Source organism: Triturus cristatus, chromosome 6 (genome assembly GCF_964204655.1).
Source record: "Triturus cristatus chromosome 6, aTriCri1.1, whole genome shotgun sequence".
Taxonomy (NCBI): domain Eukaryota; kingdom Metazoa; phylum Chordata; class Amphibia; order Caudata; family Salamandridae; genus Triturus; species Triturus cristatus.
Genome location: NC_140589.1, coordinates 1552929511 through 1552944613, shown reverse-complemented (window position 1 = coordinate 1552944613; position 15103 = coordinate 1552929511).

Sequence of the window (15103 nt, the reverse complement as noted above, 5' to 3'; positions counted from 1 at the left end):
TTAAGGTTCACTGCGAGTAAATTGCTCCTCATATAGAAACACGCCGACAGGTGCCCGGACAGGCTTATTGACACCACCAGATGACAACGCAGCATCCCAGAAGGTAAATTAAATCTTAACATGCAGGACTGCAGTAGACACATTCGGATCTATGCTTTAGGGCTTAGCCAGCCACGCTCTGCTCCGTCCCTGCGCTCTAACTATACTATGCCATGGAACAAAGCCAGGAGGCCAACAGCTCACACCTTGCGGCTCTTCCTCTGATACACAAGTGAGGCAGATGATTGGTGGAGAATGAGCCAGAGGGCTCGCGCTGACAGCTCTGGGCCACTGTGGACCACCGCAGGTGGCACAACAAAGAGCACGTGCCAAAAAGGAGATGATGATTACATTCTGTTGCTGCAAAGGTCTAAAGTTAAACACAGAGGCATGAAGGCAACAAGCGAATACAGAACACACTTTTAACCTTCCTTTTTGTCATTGAACGTCATGAAACACTGTATTTAATATCATTGTGTGCACAGACTTCTCCTTTAAGCTAACCATGAAGCCTAGAGAGTCAATATTGAAGGCCTCATATGTGGACACGTCGATTGATTCATTTATAGGTGATTTAAAAAAAAAGGTTGAGCTCTATACGTTTACGGATAAAAATAACTCAATTTACACCTGTCAGGAATTCACAAAAGGATTCCTGGCAAGTGTAGAGGGATTTACCATTGCAGATTTCCCTCTACACGTGCGGAGGTATCCAGTTGTAAATCTCACACAAGGGAAGAGATGGGAAGGGAATGGGATGCTTCAGTGCGTGGTTTCCCTCGGAAGTTTGGGCATAACCACAAACATGTTAATTTGTGAACCATACCTTGGCTCTGAGCCTGCCCTTAGTTTTCACCATTCCTTGATGCCCCCTGTGGGCTAAGTCTACTGCCTGCTGGGCCAGGCTGGCCGGCATGACCAGTCTAGGGCCTCGTAGAAGACATCCTTGGCCGTCGACGGACAGTTCACCCTTTATTCTCAGGATGGATTCCAGTGTCAGTTTGGCTTGGGGTGTCCTCCGACTTAGCGATTCTTGGATTGCTTTCCAATCCCCTGACCTGACGGCCTCCGTCGCTGCTCTCAAACATTCGTCACCTCTCGACGCTTCAATGATTGCAGGTAGGCTCATCGGAAGGGGCCGTGACCACTCCGTCACGAGCCGGACATATTCCTCTGTGTCCTCTGCCTCTTCCCTTTCTTCCATGGTGGCTTTCCGCGGGTGCCTTGACAGATAGTCCGCCGGGTTTGTGGCCCTCGGTTTGTACTCCACCCGGTAGTCGTACCCTTGTAATTGGAGTATCCACTTTTTGATCCGGGTGGTGGTTTCGATGCTGACCCTTGGAAGAGAGGTATGAGGGGCTTATGATCAGTCGCCACTGTGAAGTGGTGGCCATACACGTACACGTGAAAATGTCTGCGGGCCCAGTGAATGGCAATGGCTTCTCGCTCGATTTGCGAGTAGCGCTGTTCTGTCTCGGTCAGGGACCGGCTCGCGTAGGCGATGGGGGCCCACTCTCCGTTGCTCTGAAGTTGAGCTAACACCGCTCCCAGACCAAAAGGGCTTGCGTCCACCGCCACGTTGGTGGGCTTCGCAGGGTCGAAGTACGATAAGGTGGTGTCCGCCGAAAGGGCTGCTTTCGTTGCTTGGAACGCTTGTTCTTGTTCCGGGCCCCACTGCCATGTGGTCGATGACTTGGTCAACTCCCTGAGAGGTTTGGTGAGGTTGGAGAGGTCAGGGATGAAACGGCCGCAGAAATTGACCATGCCCAGGAAGCCCCTGGCTTCCGAGCTGTTTGTTGGGGCTGGGGCTTCCTGTACGTCCTTCACCTTGTCCGGGTCTGGGGCCACTCCTTGATCCGAGAATGTATACCCGAAGAAACTAATCTTGTTCTGCAAGAATTGGCACTTCTCCCGGTGCAGGGTCAGGCCTGACTCCTGGATCCTTTTGAGGACTCCCCTCAACCTCTGGTGGTGTTCCTCTATGGTTGACGCGTAGATCAGCAGGTCGTCGCTCACATTTAGCACTCCAGGGAGCCCGCTGAGGACTTCTCTAATGGTATTTTGGAATACCTCGACGGCACTCGAGATGCCGAAGTTGAGACGCCGATACTGTCTGAGGCCCACGTGGGTGGAGAAGGTGGTTATGTACCTCGAGTCCGGATGGAGTGGCAGCTGGTGGTAGCCTGATCGTAGGTCCATTTTCCAAAACCACCTGGCCCCGTTCAGCTCCCCCAAGATGTCATCAATGGTGGGCGTCAGGTGTCGTTCCCTTTATACTGCGACGTTGGGGAGGGGCATATCCACACAGATGCGGACTTGTCCTGGCTGTTTCGGCTTCCTGGCGATGACGATCGGGGATACCCATGGGGTTGGCCCGCTGACCTTCTCTATGATGCCTTGTTTCTCCAGAGCCTCCAGCTCCTCCTCGACCTTTTGCCTTAGATGGAACGCAATTCGCCTGTGCCTCAGCGCCACTGGTTGGACAGATGGATCGATATGTAAGGACACTTCCTTCCCTTTCAGGCACCCGATTCCTTTGAAGACTTCTCCGAACTCTTCCATGATGGTATCCAGCTCCTCCTCTAGGACCGCCATGGCAAACGATATCTTGTCTCAGTTCTTCGGCCGATTGCCCGCTCAGCAGCATCCCACTGCCCTCTTCCGTGACATAGATGGTGGTGCTTGTTTTCCTCTCCCCATGTTGCAGTTCCATCTTGAAGCACCCGATGAGAGAGATGGGCGTCTTCTGGCCGTACGCAAATACTCAGATCTTTGCCTCTCGCAGCAGAGGTTTGGTGCGTAGTTGGTGATAGACGTTGGCGGCCATCAGCTCAATAGACGCCCCTGTATCAATGGTCGCTTTTACCTCCTGTTGTTGGACCAAGATGCGACATTTTGGAAGTCTGTGCTTCTTCTTTTGTGGCTGGTTGATCGCGAACACATAGTGGACTGGGTACTCCTCGGTGTCATCGTCCATGTCTTCACTATCCGCCGCCTCCTGCACTGCATGGGCCGCCTCTTTCTTGACTCTGGTGGACCTGCACACCGCTACGAAGTGGTTCATCCACCCACAGGCGCTGCACTTTTTCCCTCTGGCCGGGCAGTCTTGCATGCGGTGGGGCTGGCTTCCGCAGTATCCGCATTCTTTCTTCTTCGTCTCCGGTTGTCTTTTCCCTCCGGCCGGTCTCACCTTGGGCCGTACCGCATTCACCGCTTCCGCCACCTGCACTTGTTCAGTCTTCACGGGGCGATGCAGGGCTGCTTCCATTGCGTGAGGCCCTCGCCTGCGAGAGTTCCTTTGACCGTCCTAGAGTGAGGATGTCCGCTAGGGGCTTTCCTTCTTCCTGGAGGACCGTGACCCGGAGCTTGGACGAGTAGCACCCTTGTATGATCTGCCCTCGGATCTCCTCCGGCTCATCCCGGAATCCACACGTGCTGGCTAACTCCTTCAGTCTGCCGTGGAACGCATCAAGGGACTCTTCCGCCTCTTGCTTGGCTTGACGAAAGATAAATCTTTCATAGTCTCTATTCGCCATGGGTTCGAAATGGGCATTTAGAGCGTTCAGCATCGTGAGGGAAGTCTTCGGCGTTGCCTCCACGAGGGTCTTGTAGATGCGGTGGATGTCTTTGCCTCCTAGGTGGAGTAGCAATGCTCTGCGTCTCTCCCTCGATATGCCTGCCCCCTCAAAATATATTTGTAGGCGGTCTGTCCAATCCCTCCAGCGCGGGGCAAGGGACGACGGGGCACCGTCAACGACAAACGGCTCAATGGCGGGAATCGACGCCATCTTGGCACGTGCGCAGTGTGCGGTGTAGGCCGTCTGCTTCTCCCCCTCGTCAAAAGTGAGTGGTGGGCACCCCCTGATGGGCGTCGAGCGTGGTCCCCCTCCGTGCCTCTACACCATTGAGTGGGCACACGTACCTCCGGGAGCCAGCATCAGGGTCCTCGGGGTCCTGGATGCTCCCACCGGGCCCGGGCCTGCTCTGGGGTACAGGGCGGCCGTCGTCTGGTTCCTCGTGGCATCGGCCATGCCACCACACAGGCGTGACGTACACCTCTCAGGCTACGATGATGGGGCTCTCAGGCTCTCCCTGTGTATCCCACAGGACCTACCAGCTGGCTCAGCAGGGCCCTCTCCGGGAGGGACAGCACTCTCAGGCCCAGGAGACATGGGCGGCAGCTGCACATCTCAATGGGGCCACATACAGCAGATGCAGGGTTCAAAAACACCCCTCGTCGCCAGTGTAGTGTTTAATAAGCGCTCATTTGCATATTTGCGCGATCGCACTAAAGAACTACAGGAGCCGGTGATTCATGCTTTACACGCGGCTCCCGACTAACTCGCCGAGGCCACGCCTCTTTATTTATATTCGCCAGCGTCTGACGTCACGCGTCAGCGCTAGCGCACCCCGGCAGCGTGGAAGGCTAGAACGCCTCACGCGCGCCGGACATTACAGTGGGCAATCAAAAACAACAATTTGCCCCTTTAAACGCATGAAATGATTGGAGATTTGTTCAGTGGCTGCTGCCTCGGAACGGAGGCGGTGAGGCATGGGATAGATTAAAAATATAAAATAAACTTACCTTCTCTCCCTCTGCGCCACTCCGCTGCACACCCCTCCTGCCACCTCACGCCTCTCCTTCATCTGCTGTGCTTGAAGCACCAGAAGCACTCAGGCTTCCCGACTCTCCAAGCCAATCACTACCTGCAGGAGCAGCGTTGTGATTGGTCTGAGCGTCCTGTTAGGACTCTCAGGCAGTGCCTGGGGAGGCTGGGCATGTACTCCAAGGAGCTGTGCAATACAGCCCAATAGAGAATATGCCAAGTGCGCATGACGGTATGGCCGGCCAAGCTGTCATGTGCACTTAGAGGAGTGCAAACCACTTATCCCACGCTCTGGAGCCACAGAGCCCAGAAAAATTAAATTATAATAACGTCTTGTTATTATCATTTCGTTTGCACTGCAGAAATAGCAGTGGGGCAACGCTCCTCTGCCTTAGCGGAGGAGCAGCCACTGGATTTGTTCCAGCCATCGTCTTGTGTAGCTCTCCTTTCAGCATCCGAAAGGGAACGGATTACTCTTCACACCCTGGGGGCTTGTAAAGTTATATAGTGGCGGGGCACAAACTCATACACTGTGCTTCGCAGCCCCCATGCTAAATGACTTCCACCTCACAGGCTTTCAAATTGAACACGCACACATGCATTTAAACATACAAAGGCAGTCACACAAACATACACATGCACTTCCCAGCACGCACACTAAGACACACTCATACAAACACAAAACTTTCCTACATCACCCTCTTTGATTCCTGACTCCTCAGTCTCCTTACTCCAGCTAGGCTAGCAGAGCATCAGCATCAGGTGCACAAGCTTCAGAAGCCAGAATGCCGTTGAAGTCACAGAGGTAGACCTTTTTACTCGTTTCCGACTTCTAACTGGGTAAGAGAGGCTTGATTAACAAGCCCTGAAGCGCCTGTGCTTGGCCTGCTGCACTGCCTGACTCTAGTGCAGCGTGTTAGATATGTATTTTGTCTGTGTGAGGCCAGGCTTTATCAGATCCTCATTACGGATGGTCCAGTGTTAGGTGAGATATTTATTGCACTTAATAAATAGCGATGAGGAAGGGTACATCATTAAATGGGCGATAAATCACATCTGAGTTTTTCCTCAAAGGTGGGGCATTACAAGCTGATTTTGGTGCTCACCTCACCAGAATCTGCATGCTCAGGTATATTCTGGTCCTTTTTCTCCCTTTAAATTCTGACAGGTTAACAGGAGATGTGTTTTTTTCATCGAACCCAGTATGTACCAGATGCAAAAAAAAAAATCCATAAAACTCATAACACCATCAATATGGGCAGAAACAGGAGCTGCTGCGCATATCAGGAATGTTTGGGCCCCTCACAATGATGGACCTATTCAGAAGAGTATGAGGAATACAGGTGTGAATTTCTTCTATTATGGTTGATACTATATCTGGAGCAGATTTCTGACTTTTTAGAAATTCACAAAAGTTCCCAGGAGTCCTTCTGTAAAACTGTAGCAGTCTTATTGTTTCAGAAATACCCAGATTAGTTACTGTGCATTCATAATGGCTAGCAGGTGTGCAACCCCTCATGCTGAAACTATATTTTTTAGTTTCTTGAAGCAAGATATTTTCCTCTTCCCCCCACACAGGGGGATCCCTCCAAACTCCCATTCTGAAAACACTTTCAAGGTGGGAATCTACCTGTTAATTATGAGCAAATACCAGCAAACGTTAGAGTTTCTAGACGTCACCCAATTTTTATAGGAAGCCCATACAGCAATGCTGACAAATTCACACTAATTCTGGATCTACAACAGCGGAAATCCCACAATAGGGACAGACTTTCAGTGTGAGCAATCTGCTGCTCCTGTTTCTATGAGTTAGGAATACTAATTTTCACCATTGCCAATGCTTTTATGCATGTCTAGGTAGAACCTGCCCGTGAAACAACCTTTTATAGACATCCTAAAGATGTTTAACTTCTTTTCCTGAGAAATCTATATTTCACATTAGACAGTGTAATATGATTGGTTCACCAGCTCATTTAAAGTATTACATAGGGACATAGGGCCACATGAATCAAGCTTTTTTTCCAGTCGCAAACGGGACGATTCACCAAATTGGTCTGTTTGCAACAGGAAAAAGCCCTTTTCTGATGCATGAACCCATTTCTATTTGCAAATTAGGTAATTGCAATTGTTTGCGATTACCTAAATTGCGTAAATTGTGTATGCTTTCAGGGAATCACAATTTGCGATTCCCTAAAGGCGATGCATCAAGCCTTTCCTAAATGCAAACTTTGGGGAGAGGATGTAGCCATATGGCTAGAGCGGTCGAGCTCAAAGCTGGGGAACTGTGTTCGAGTCTTGGCAACGACGCTCAACATCCTGTGATTCTGGACAAATCACTTAATCTCCCGTGCCTAATAAAAATGAATGTGCCCATCTGTAACGAAACTGGTGCTTGTGTAAAGCGCTCTGATACCCGATTTCTCAGGTCTAGCTCGCGCTATATAAAACGCTAAAAAAAACAGAAAAACTGTGCATTTAGGAAACGCTAATTACCATCTACTTCGAATTGATGGTAATTTGCGCATTCTTTGAAAATGCACAAAAGGGCATTTTCCAAAGTGACATGTGGCACACACACATGCCCTTAGGGCATGTAGATGCGCCACTTGCGCACCCTTGCCTTTTTGGGGGGTGCATCAGGGGGTCCTTAGGCCCCCTGGCACCCTTAGAATTGCATTCGCAATTTACGATTACCAATTTGGTAATCGAAATTTGCGAATGCATTGCCATGCATTCCTATGGGCCTATAGAGAAAAGAATGGAGTGACATTACCTAATAACTTAATTGTGTAAAGCAGATGCTTTAGCCTTAGAAGCTTTGTGACATTTCCTATTCATGACTCAGTACCTTTCTTTGCAATTTGTAGACATTATCGGATTGATTTTATCAACTTAATCTATTTGGTCATTATGATCAAATTCCAAATATTGTAACAAATATTGCATATTAAAAATAAAGTTAATATACAAGAGCTATGCTATATTTTACTACTAAAAAGGCAGCCACAAGTTCAGTTACCTTCCAGACAACTCGGTCATGATTTGAATGGTGCACCAGGTGCATTAGTATCGGGCCCAACATTTGTCAGAACTCCTCTAAACACATAATATTGCTACATTTGAGTACTAAACAGGCAGTCACAATTGCAGTTACCTTGCAGTTGAAATGGACTTGATTTGAATGGATCAGCAGGTACTGTGGCACAGGGGCCAAAAGCTCTAGGGTCCCCACTCAACCCAGATTAATGCTACAATATAAAACTAAACAGGCAGTCACAAGTGCAGTTACCTTGCAGACAACAGGGTCATGATTTGAAGGTTTGAAAGTTGTCATAACTCCACTAAACACCAAATATTGCCATATTTTACTACTAAACAGGCAGTAAAAAATGCAGTTACGTTACAGGCAATAGGGTCATGAGTTGAATGGTGAAGCAGGTGCAGTGGCACCAGGGCCAACAAATGTCATAACTCCTCTAAACACCAAATATTGCTATATTTTACTGCTAAACAGGCAGTCACAAATGCAGCTATCATGCAGGCACTAGGGCATGATTTTAATAGTGCAGCAGGTGTAGTTTCACTGGACCCAAAAGTTGTCAGAACTCCTCTAAACACATAATATTGCTATTAAATCAATTAATTCTATTATTTCAGTTTCATTCCATTTTTCAAAATGTTGCTATTACTTACCCACACTATACCACTAGTAACAGTACAATATATTGCCTTTTTGTACATAAACAAGTCATAACACTTTAACAGACTTACTGTAACTTATATTGTACAACTACTCAGCAAGCTAAAACTTACAACGAAAAACAGCTTATTGTTAATTGCATAGGCAAAACCTAATGCATTTACCAATGCTTGTTTATAACACGTGTGACTCCGAGCTGTTTTCTCCTATAGGTATTAATATATCACATTACGGTGTATAGTTCTCTATGTACTCCGTGTGTCTCCTACAACTGTCAGTCAATTGGCTGTCCCAGTGGTAGACTATTCCCCATACGTTACCTTTAAAACAAGTTATTGTATAGTTCTTATAGTTATAAATTGCCTTCAGGTGCCTAATGTAAGTGCTCTGTTTACCCATGGGTCTAGCTAATGCTATATAAATTGGATATAAACAAAATAAGGATATTACACCTAACAGACTTGCAAATTCAAGCGCATGCTAATGTCTCAGTGGGAGTAAAACACATTATTTGTCCCACGCTTATTACATGAAATTCCCCAAATTACACCATTACGCCACCACACGTCATTACACATCATTCGCTTTAAAAATGTAACGTGAATTTACAATTCACTGCAAATGTCAAAACGTGCAAAAGCCCAACCATTAATATATGGGGTGAAAATATTGAACCTTTTCAAGGAACAAAATGAATATTTGCACATCTATGTTCACATAATGTAATTATTAAAATGTTAACAGTTATATCCAGAATCAAGCCACAAACCAGTCCCGACAAAAAAAACTCATACTCCTAAAAAACCTAGATATATATTCTGATTCTAATTATGTAAGTAATTGAACTGGTACCATGATGGCTGAGGTCATGTGACACTGGCGTCCAGGGACTCATCCCACTATATCTGCAAACTCGACTCCCCGGGTAGTGACGAGTGAACAGTCACAGGCTTCTCAGGGAGATAGAGTGTGGAGCCCAAAATCGCAAGTCAACAAACAATCAACAAACGAAATAACTTAAATGCCGACTACAGTGCTTGTCTTTTAAGAAAAAGAAAGTACTATTTCATCACATAGCTGTAATAAATACTACACAATCCAACTTAGTGTATAGGGCAGTGATCCTGGAGGTGATCTTCCATCGTTGCGCTAAACCTTTCGAGGTCCCTTTAAGTTTATCCCACATGCATGAACCCTTGTAGTCTGCGTCCCACAGTGCTCAGGTATAAGTATATTTCAGACTCAGGTGCAGTCTCAATTTCCCCATTAAGTGAAATTGCACTCAGTTCACGATGTTTTTCAGTTCCTACCCATGGTGGTATAGCAGGTATGCAATATAATTTTACTTGCTCCTCCAGAGAGGACGTCATGGCCCTACCACACTTTCACAGGTGGAGGACATGACAAATGTAGATAGCCCAAGGAGTCGTTGGGCAGACGGGTGTAGGTTGTTTCTCTGTACATGCAGCCACACGGGTTAAATTCTGCATCTATGTGGCTCTGGCACCTGAACGCAGGTGATGACCTGGCTTGTGAGGCTCTGTCAGACAGTGTGTTGCTTGTTGACCCTGCTCAGGCTGATGCAAGTAGTTACAGTCCCGATTGGGCTGGCTCAGGAATCATGGCAGATGCAGCCCAGCCTGACAGCTGGGCAGCTGGAGCCACAAACATGCCAATGTAATAGTCACAGTAAGTGCATCCCAGACCGGGCTGATAGGCTCAAATACTTGAAGTGATTCCTGCTAGAAGCTAGTGATGAGAGTCTAGGCAGACCCTCTGCTGCTTGGTTCACTCCTAGCTCACTCCCAAGTAATCCGCTATATGGATTTCCATCAGATCTGAGACATGCTAGGCAATTCTCTTCCTGGACAGTATCTTCTCCTGTAGGGCCTGGGAGATGCCTTCACTCTCTCATTGTGTTGGGAGGCAGTCAGACAGTTTCTAGGCACATCAGGCAAATCTTCAGCTCCTCCAGCAGAAAATGTAGACTTTAGGTGATGTCCGCTTGCCTCTGGGAGGCTGGCTATGAAGTAGTCACTAGAGCTGGTAACACAGTTGTCCGAGTACTCTGACATTCCCTTGCCTGGTCATGAAGGATTTGAAACTGGACCTACTTCTAGGCAGAGCAGATGAATCTACTGTCTCAAACTTCAGAACCAGTTTGGGGTGGTTATTTTTCTAAGCGTCCTTCTGTGGCTACTCTTCAGACACAGTATTTGTGTAAAGTGATGCTTCTCATATGCGTTAGAACTGGAGTTCTCTGCAAACTGTGAGCACTCACAGCACAGGCGAAATTAAGAGGGACGTTTCTGCACCTGGCTGTCATCATCCTCCCAGGAGTGGCAGTCAGAGATAGAGAAAAGGGCAGGCCTGACCAAGACACTTCCTCCCCAGCACATCACAAACTGCAGTCCTACCCCCACCACTACGATCAACCAAATGTCAGTGCTTAGGAAAAACTAATTAGCAGTCCCTTGCAAACCAATGTTCTCCTGAAACGTCTAAAGGGAGCCCTGTCTCCATTCTCCTCACCTCAATGTCTGGATCTTCACCTTCCTACTACAGGAATCCAGGGCATACACTTCTACTGTGGGGGAAGTTGTCCTCATCCATCTTCTGTCATGTCAAGCCAGGGGCATCCAAATAGTTCCCACTGGCCTCAGTACTTAGGATCTCTCAAACACAGAGCCCTACGACTTCAAACATCCTACACACATACTATCTGCATCGATGCATTCCACATGCGTACAGGATGCCTACACAAGATTCTGGGAATGCACATAACAGCTGAACTGAACAAAAGTAGGGCCTTTAGGCCATACTCTCAGGAATACAGTTAACCCCTTCCATGCCCATGACGGAACGGTTCCATCATGAGCATCGGTTGAGCTGTGCTCATGACGGAACCGTTCCGTCATGGCCCCGCCCGCGCTCGAACCCTTCAGCACCGCGGGGGAATCCGCGCAGCGCTGAAGGGGATAAAAACAATCTAGTCACAACATCCAATTCAAAAACACAGTTTACTATTGTAGGAAAGTACCCCTTCTTGACATGGTCACCCCCACTTTTTGCCTGGTATCTGATGAAAATTTGACAGTTGTACATTAGGTTCCTGCTATCTAGGTCCCCAGTTCCAGATCTCTTTCCCTAAAACCGTACTATTGTTCCTCCAATTGCAATACTTTTAGCACCCCCTGTAAGTCCTTAGTAAATTATAACCCTGGTTCCCAGGTCAAGGAGGCTAAAGAGGGTACCGCAGGGCTGCAGCATGAATCGTGAAACCCTAAGGGACCCCTCAACACCAACATGCAAACTTCCATTGCAGGCTGCATGCTATGGTGCAGAGAAAAGTGAAGACACGACATGGAACTCCTCCTGTGTGCTAAGCCTGAAGACACTGCATGCAGTGTGGGTAAGTCACTCCTACAGCAGGCCTTACAGCCCTAAGGCAGGGTGTATTATACCACTTGTGGACATATCTGTATGAGAAGATCTGACCCTGTGATGTTTAAGTTGATCTTAGATATTACAAGTTGACAGGGAAGCCATTTTGAGTACATGTGCTAGACACTGGTATTTACAGGTTCTCCAGCTATATGATAGCCTCACTTAAACTAGAGATGAAGAATATGAAACATCTTGTATTAATAAACCAACACTGATTCCAGTGTTGGGTTTAATAATACACTCAACGTGCCCCCTGAAAACCTACCAACTACTAGTGCTCTGGCTTACTGGTGTAGACCAGCCTGTCACCACATACAGTTTTCTGACCCCCTGCAGGTGAGGGAATGCACTCTCTGAGGGTAGAAAAAATGCCTCCTCCGACCGAAGATGTTGTCACCTCCTCCAAGCAGGATGGCTAAGTGATCAGCATATCAAGGCAGGCAACTTCAAAGGCCTCTGCTGCCTTTCATATGCGATCCAAGGCTTCCTCAGACAGAGGAAATGCCACCCCCTGCCCGGGCCCATTTGGCACCAGGATAGGCTGGGAAATTAGCCAGTCAGGAGGCGTTTCCCCTTCTCAGGCTAGTACCACCCTTAATAAGTTGGGACACACCTTTTAGAATTCCACCTTCTTAGTTTTGGCAGAATTAGGCTCTCTGAGTCAGGGTTCTGCCCACTTGACACAGAAAGTGGTCATATAGAGGGTAAGGTAAGTAGCCCATTGGTTACTACCAGTCACTGCCAGTACTGCCCATAAATTAAGTATTTAGGTGGCTCTCCTGACAGCAGGAACTTAGATTTGATGGATCAAAGGAAGTCGACAAAGAAAAGCTGCAAGAAATAAGAGAAAGGAAGACTAGCCAGTTGTTTTTTGGCACCAAACCCTGCCTGCCAGCACTAAGACTCGACAATCATGACCAGCGACTTGTCCTGCAGCTGACCAGATTCCAAGAAACCTGGTAAACTGCCAGCCCTTGAAACAGAGGAGCTGCAGTCTTAAGGCTCTACAATGCAAAGACAGGTTTACTGAGTTGCCGCTCACAGGACAACCTGACGCAGCAGCCCCCCATGAAGAAACACCTGTGCTAACAAAGGTCAGATCTGTCCCCCCACCAAGTGACAGGACACCAGGACCAACTGAAGCTGGACAGGACCAATATCTGGGGTACCAGACCCCATGAAGCAAGCAATGAATGTGAGAGTCCAATCTGGACTCCAGTGACACCAAGGATGAGTAGCCTTCAAGGGACACTAGCACTGCAGAGACCCACTTCATGAGTACCCCACCTGTCCTGATTTTGCGCCCTCAACCGTCAAAGTCTGACAACCCCAAGTCTCTAGGATGCACAGAGTCCAGCCGACCTTTTCACTCTGCCACTGAACGACCTCAACTCGGTTACCGACTGTGCCTTCATGTTCATAGGACCCTTGTGTCACAAGCCCCCCATTGGGAGCTCCAGGACTTGTCCCCAAGCTCCCCTACGGAGCCTGCTTCTAGATAGCGCCCTTCTTTCTACCGACATTGCGAGCACATCGACCAACCCAACCAGCACCTCTGCACCCGTAAACCCCAGGGCTGGTAACGAGTAGCTGCTTGTGGTAATTTGGACCCTGGGCCCCCTACGACCCTAAGTCCCGAAGGAGACCCCCAGAAACCAGTCACAAATAACTATATGTAACATATGCCTTTTCTTCCATAAGGAAGCATTGCTGCGTAAAGACATATTTAAGTGAACTATTTACCTACCCGTAAACAATCATATTTTAAAAAGTACTTACTTGATAACGAAGTTCGTGGTATCAAAATTTACATAAAAATACAACTTATTTTTCTAAATTGGTCTCGGATTAATTATTGAGTGTGCGTGTCATTTATCACCTCTGTGAATATAACAAAAACTTAGCGCTACGCTCTGATAAGCCTAACTGATTGCCCATACTAACACAAAAGAGAACATTTGAGTTATCATTTGTGCCTCTGTAAACCAACTGGGGTTTGCCTGGACTCTTTACACAGTGTAACTCATTTTGGTCCACTATATAAAGAGCCAGATTACTACAGCTATCAACAATTCTGTATGTGCTGTACGCAGGACAGGAACAGTAATGTCCTATCCTTTAAAAGGGCATGCTTGGAGCGCCTCTTGAAATCACAGGTGTACTACCTTGCATTGCCAAGCATAGGCATGGGCCTCTGGGCGTGCTCAAGCTTAGATGAGCATGCCTGTACGGCCAAAATAATAGACATGATCCCAGATACACATTCAGTTAGGTACTCAGAGCAAGGAAACATGCCCATATGCCATGCAGGAGTCATTTGTGTCCCAACAAGTACTTCAGGCATTAATTCAGACGTTCCTCTTGTGTATTCAGAATACAATTGCCCAAAAGCACATGTACTGTCTTTCATTTTTTTAATATAAGGAAATCATTTTCTTATGTAAGGAAATCATTTTCCCCTGTGTCAACAAAGCTACTCCTCTCCACCCTCATGAAACGTGATTGTACCATTTTCCTTCTCACCGTCCACCTGCTTTTGCTGAAGTGACTTTGTATGGTTGGAAACTCCCTCAAAACATTTGTGACGGCCTTAGAATATCCACCCACAAAGCTACACATTTGTGAGTGCTCATTGAGTTTTGCTTTGTCACTGTCTTCTGCCCACAAACATTCTTTGGTTCACACTGCATGCCACAAGCCACTTGGCGAGTTATGGTTACTGCCGCATGGCAAGTGAGGTGACAAAACTTTGTACAAAGGTGTATGACTTCTAGTAAATGGAAGTTGGTATGTAAATTATAAATTTACGTTATAATTGGTGGTGTATAAATTATCATTTTAAGTTGTAACTACAACTTTACAGTTTCTAATATTTGTATAGTTTACGTTGGGTTTGTATAGAAAAAATAAAGTTTTCCTAACAATAATGTTTCCTTAACCTGTGTTTTTTTCATTGAATTTTAACTTTTAATAAAGTGTGTTTGAAATCGTACAGTCTACTGTCAGTGAGTGGAGTGTCATTATGTGGAGTGTCATACAGTACAGTTCAGGAGGGTGTCATAGAGTGTAGTGCCATACAGTGGGGTGGAGTGGAGTAAAGTGGTTTGGTAAAGAGTAGAGTGTGGTGTGGTACAGTGGAGGGGAGTAGAGTGTCGTTCTGTGGATTACAGTATTAAAGAGTGGAGTAGAATAGAGTGGCATAGTGAAGTTGGATACAGTGGAGTAGCATACACACGCGTTTCGGTATCGACAAATACCTTGCTCACGTTCAACATCCGCTTGTCACTACCTCATACATATATTCAAACAG